This window comes from Myxocyprinus asiaticus, chromosome 45 (assembly GCF_019703515.2).
Source record: "Myxocyprinus asiaticus isolate MX2 ecotype Aquarium Trade chromosome 45, UBuf_Myxa_2, whole genome shotgun sequence".
NCBI lineage: Eukaryota > Metazoa > Chordata > Actinopteri > Cypriniformes > Catostomidae > Myxocyprinus > Myxocyprinus asiaticus.
In genome coordinates, this window is record NC_059388.1 from 31,888,866 (window position 1) to 31,895,722 (window position 6,857).

Here is a 6,857-nt window from a genome sequence, read left to right on the forward strand (position 1 = left end):
CTATGGATTTTGCTGTGAAAATGGAAATTAAACTGACAGAATCTTACTTGATCAGTAACTGCATCCAGAATGTATCATTTTCAGCACACATATTATTAATAAACATATTAATAATGTGCAAGAAATCACATAAGATTTAAAAAGTTGAAATGTTTGTTTATTATTATCAACAAATAGTTATTGGCATAATTCTTTGTAAAAAAAAAAAAAAAAATAATAATTCACATAAGCAGTCACTAATCTCGTGAACTCTGTGACAGGTCATTTTCAGTGGTTGTACCACATGTTGATGCTAAAGCAATCACATTTAAATTAATGTACAGCTAAAGAACCAAGAGCTGAAATATCTGATGGGCATTGAGAATAATATCCAGTATATTACAATGAAATTAGCTCCAAACATCTTCGGACAGAAACGTACAGTATGAAGATTATTACAATAATGCTTCCCCAATATTGTCATTTGTTTGGCATTCTGCAAAATGCATTGCAAGATGTATCAATTGGCAACAATACTGAGTTATAATGAAAGGATTTGGTTAATCATATGAATAAATATTGAACATTCATATCAACAGTAAATCATGTTGTCATACTGTTGGACAGTAATGAAAGTGTCCACTGAAAACACACACGAGTGTCATGTTTCAACTATTCAGTTATGTTGTTGTTTATGGCAACAGGAGACACGGATACTTCATTAATTGAGTTAAATCTCTATTTTGCATCAAGTGAGGTGATTTCTGAACGTCAAAAATATTTTCACAGAATCACTTAAATTTACACATCTGAATATAACCAGAGATTATTTAGCAGAGACGGGCCACTTCTATAAAAATGAATGGCAGAAATTGGAACGCACAATGGTCAACGGATGCAGAAAGAAAGTCCTGCCTTCCTGGTAAAAGAGCCAATCATCTTTTAGATACAGACATCGCCTGTCAATCAACTCGACAAAGCGCATGCGCATTAGCTGTACAAGCTGGGAAAATTGAGTTTTTTTAGCGTGATATGAGATAAAGAAACACAGTTTATGATTCCAGTGTTGTCCGATTTTACTGCTGATTTTAAATATGATCTTTGGTCGTAATCTTGACCAACGGTTATTGTGATTTCGGTCTTTCCCCATTCAAGTAGATAGGAGCTGCAATGTCATGACTGGAAATGGCGTACCGAGAATGTTCCGACAGTGGACTGACTTGCTAGAAACACTTTGATATAACTCTAAAACATGTTTCAGTTGTTTTTAGAACGGAACTGGCAGAGGTTTAATCCAAACTTAAACAATGATGTGACAACAAACACATAAAACTCAGCGGACAGCGAGTGCTGATGGCACTTACATGTTGTTGTTGTTTTTTAACATCTACTATGGCAATACCATGGCATACTTTGAAGTAACATGTAAGTACCATTATACATGAATATGGTAATTATACAGTACTGTGGTACAAATCCAAGTACCCTTGTATTACCATCTTACTCCATCACCATGGTGCATCCGTAGAACATTATTCATAAATTATTTAATTTAATTAATGCAATCCAATGTTTATTAATAGATCACGAGACAGTATATAAAAAAGATGACATATTACTCTTTTTTTTCTTGGTTCACTTTAGTAGAATCCCCCAGTATCTGTCTGTTGGCAATGTGTTAAAACAGTCAGTATATTCATCACTTTGGCAGATGTTTGAAGAGTCTGTCTCATAACAGGCGCCAAATTATTCACCAGGGGTTAAAAAAAGTTCCTAAAAGAATCCTACATGTACAGTCATAAAACACTTTTACTAAATGTTCTCGGAGGAGCTGATAGAGCCGAATAACATTTGTGTGTGTGTACTCTTGGCACTCTTTAGATCATGTCCAAAAATGCTCTGTAGCCAAAGCGCCAGTGTGTCAGGTAACCCTACACCACAGCTGAACACACACACACACACACACACACACAGGCGGTGAGGATGGGTTGGCTGTGGGGAACAATGACTGTCTTTGTAGGAGCTCAGCAGAAGCACACACACTGTTAAAGTGTAACTGGATCACTGATCTCTGTCTGACGTCTCATGATCCTCTGGGGATCGAGTCCTGCTGCCCCCTGCTGTTACCATAGAGCCTGGACAAGGGCATCTGGATGTGGGGTTGTTGGCACTGAGGGTCACCAGAGGGCGTTTTTGGGGATGAATGTGCCCCCTGTATGTCCATACACCACATCAAACTTCCCAAAACATGTGCTCTGTTATGCCACTACTGAACACACACCTGAAACAGAGAGGACGAGAAAACATTATAAACTTGAATTTCATGAAAACATGTCCAGGTCATATTTCACTCCAAAGTCAAAAGAAAACAACAAGAAACTAGAAAAGACTTGAAAAAAGCTCGTTGGCTTGACAGAAAGACAGACAGACAGAACGATAGACAGACAGACAGATAGAATGACAGACAGACAGAAAAACTGACAGAACGATAGACAGACAGATAGAATGACAGACAGACAGACATTTATAATGACAGATAGACAGAAAAACAGAAAGACAGATAGAATGATAGATAGATAGACAGAGATAGATAGAACGACACACACAGACACAGAAAAACAGGCAGACAGATTGAATTATAGACAGACAAACAGACAGATAGAGTGATAGAAAGACAGACAGACAGAAAACAGACAGACAGATAGAACGATAGACAGACAGGTAGACAGACAGACAGATAGAAAAACAGACAGAAAAACAGACAGACAGATAGAACGAAAGACAGACAGATATACACAATAGATAGACAGACAGATAGAATGACAGAGAGACAGAAAAACAGACAGACAGATAGAATGATAGACAGATGGACAAACAGAAAGACAGACAGATAGAACGATAGGCAGACAGACAGAAAAACAGACATATAGAATGATAGACAGACAGATAAAACAACAGACAAAAAGCAGACAGATACAATGACAGACAGACAGACAGACATAAAGAAAGACAGACAGACAGAACATTAGAAAGACAGATAGACAGACAGACCAATAGAACAATAGTCAGAAAGACAGATAGAACGATAGAGAGACAGACAGATAGAAAGACAGATAGACAGAAAAACAGACAGACAGATAGAATGATAGACAGACAGACAGCCAGAAACGATAGACAGACAGACAGATAGAACGATAGGCAGACAGACAGAAAAACAGACAGATAGAACAATAGACAGACAGATAAAATGACAGACAAAAAGCAGACAGACACAACGATAGACAGACAGACAGACACAACGATAGACAGACAGACGGACAAACAGAAAGACATATAGAACGATTGACAGAAAGACAGACAGACAAGACAGACAGACAGATAGAACAACACAGACAGAAAGACAGACAGGCAGATAGAACAACAAACAAACAGACAGACATATAGAACGATTGACAGAAAGACAGACAGACAAGACAGACAGACAGACAGACAGACAGACAGATAGAACAACACAGACAGAATGACAGACAGGCAGATAGAACAACAAACAAACAGACAGACATATAGAACGATTGACAGAAAGACAGACAGACAAGACAGACAGACAGACAGACAGACAGAAAGATAGAACAACACAGACAGAATGACAGACAGGCAGATAGAACAACAAACAAACAGACAGACAGATAGATGAAATATGGAGTGAAATCTGAACATGTTCTTGTCATGTTTCGTGATAATCATAAAAATCTCTTAATATAATATGAGACCTTCAGAAAGCAAAAGAAAGAGTGAAGAAATGACTCTGAATGCAGGAAAGGCAGATAAGAGTTTTTCTGGAGTGACAGAGGAACTGGATGCGAGTTCTGACGTCTCCAGCACGAGTCTGAGTTTCATACGATCAGTGAATCCCTGAGAGCACGGATTTATACACCAATAACACGCCGGAGAGAAACCAGAGTGAACACACTGATTCAGAGATCTACTGAATCTCAGAAGAGCTGTGAGAACAAATATATATTTAAAAGGATAATTTAACTAGATTTGATAATGTTCTGTAAGAAAATATGAGTTAATGTGATGTATTTCTGAGTGAAGCAGGAAATTTAACGAGAAATACATTTAGAGGGCGGAACTTGATTTTCTCGATGAATACGTGATTGGATGATGATGGGGATGAAAAATAAGAGGACTTGATGATGCCAGCTGAAAAGAAAGTCATTTCAGAGGCGGAGCAAGTTATTACATTTTGAAGAAAGATTACAAATGCAAACATTATTCTCCTTTGGAAAAACATGCACCAATAAATCGCTCACAAGAAGCCCATGAATGTCCACAGTAAAGATTCGTCCACATTTACATGAAAATACACACACAAACAAGACACTAAAAATATGTTCACACCACTTAAACAAATATGAAACAGGACATTTTGAAACACATACTGTATACAGTCAAATCACCATACTTGTGCTGTGTGAACTCATATCTACAGCGCCTATAAAACCTGCTCATTTCCATGAAACATGAGGCACAGCAGACCCTCCAGACACAACATCTGGATCCACACACACACAGGCCGGATTGTGTGTTTTTCGCAAGCGTCTCTGGTTTCCACAGTATAATCATTCTACTCTTTTCACTGCTAATGCAACTTTAGAGCTACGACACAGATTCACTTTCCATTTGGCGCCATTATGTGGGATAACCCATAAACACACACACACACACACACACACACACTCACACACACACACACACACACTCACACACACACACACTCACACACACTCACACTCACACACACTCACACACACACACACTCACAAACACACACACACACACACACACACTCACACACACACACACACACACACTCACACACACACACACTCACACACACTCACACTCACACTCTCACACACACACACTCACAAACACACACACACACACACACACACACACACACACTCACAAACACACACTCACACACACTCACACACAAACACACTCATACACACACACACACACACACACTCATACACACACACATACACACACACATACACTCACACACACATACACACACACACTCACATTTATAGCATAATACCCTTTTTTATGTGCAAAATACACAGATACACAAGCACAAAAACACACACGCACACAAACACACAGACTCACACACACACACACCAGTACACATACAAACACACAAACACACACGGACACACAAACACACACGGACACACAAACACACACACACAGACACACACACAAATACACACACACAAACACACAAATACACACACAGACACACATACACGCACACACACACAAATACACACACACAGACACACATACACGCACAAGGGAGATACTAACCCTAACGCATACAAATACACAGACACACAAACACACAAATACACAGACACACAAATACACACACACAGACACACACACAAATACACACACAAACACACAAATACACACACACACACACACACACAAATACACACACACAGACACACATACACGCACAAGGGAGATACTAACCTTAACGCATACAAATACACAGACACACAAACACACAAATACACACACACACACACACACACACAAACACAAAAATACACAGACACACACAAATACACACACACACACACACACACACAAACACACAAATACACAGACACACACAAATACACACACACACACAAACACACAAATACACAGACACACAAATACACACACACACACACACACACAAACACAAATATACACAGACACACACAAATACACACACACACACACACACAAACACAAAAATACACAGACACACACAAATACACACACACACACACAAACACACAAATACACAGACACACAAACACAAAAATACACACACACAAATACACACACACACACACAAACACACAAATACACAGACACACAAACACAAAAATACACACACACACACAAATACACACACACACACACAAACACATTAGCATCAAGGATACAAATCCACACACTGTGACTACCAATAATGTCTGATACAGAACAGTCTCTGGCCAGCTGTTTGGCCTTCCTTTTGGACATACCTGTAACCTGTAACACTCTCACTACAAGCTTGTGTACATGACCTAAACTCCCAAAAATAAAGAGACTCATACCCAGTGTTGTTAATACACTGAACAAGCGACTGATATTTAAACAGATAATGAAAAAGACCTCCTCTAGACTATGGTCAAACACACACCCCACTTCCAGCACAAACACTCTCTGTTGCATCTCGTTTACAGTGATAACATCTGGGGTGTTTGTTGTTAAGTTTGAGAATACATCAGGATTTATACACATTTTAAACATGTCAGATTTAACAGTAGAGTGTTTAAATATCCCAGAAGCAGGAGGTAGCACAAGGTACGTTTTCAGTTAACAAATCTACAGTTCTGTGATGTAAAGGACACCCATTTAATACATGACTCAAGGATTCAATTACTTCATTATTGTGGTGTAAACAGCTAGAGACATGTCTATCTGGAAAGATTCAACCTTGTTGGCAAGACTTGTAGTTGCTTTTATCGTGAATCTAATAATGTCCTCATCAATTGCAGAATTTCAGAGAGACATGCCAGTTTCCCCTGCAGTTTCAGTCCAGTCCAATGGAGCTTTTGCTGCTGTTTGTGCAAGTCTAAAAGATGTCTGCGTGCATTAGTCTCTGGAAGTTGGAAGCTGGTACAATGTTCCATTTTGGCTCACTGCTGCCCTGACAGAAGCCAATGGGTCAGTTATCAAATGAAAGTCTCAGAGGAGGACCGTTTCCACTCCAAACTAACACCTGTCCAGAAGCAAACATCATTCCGGTCAGGCCA

At 39.1% G+C, this 6,857-nt stretch overlaps 1 protein-coding gene across 1 annotated transcript in view; it reads right to left on the minus strand.

Annotated features, from left to right (window-relative positions):
* Positions 1–165: 165 nt before the first annotated feature.
* Positions 166–6,857, minus strand: part of LOC127435179 (sine oculis-binding protein homolog B-like) — a 27,067-nt gene continuing 20,375 nt past the window's right edge. The window contains exon 7 of the mRNA XM_051688436.1: positions 166–2,260. The gene's annotated coding sequence lies outside the window, so the exon portion shown is untranslated. The remainder of the gene's footprint in view (positions 2,261–6,857) is intronic.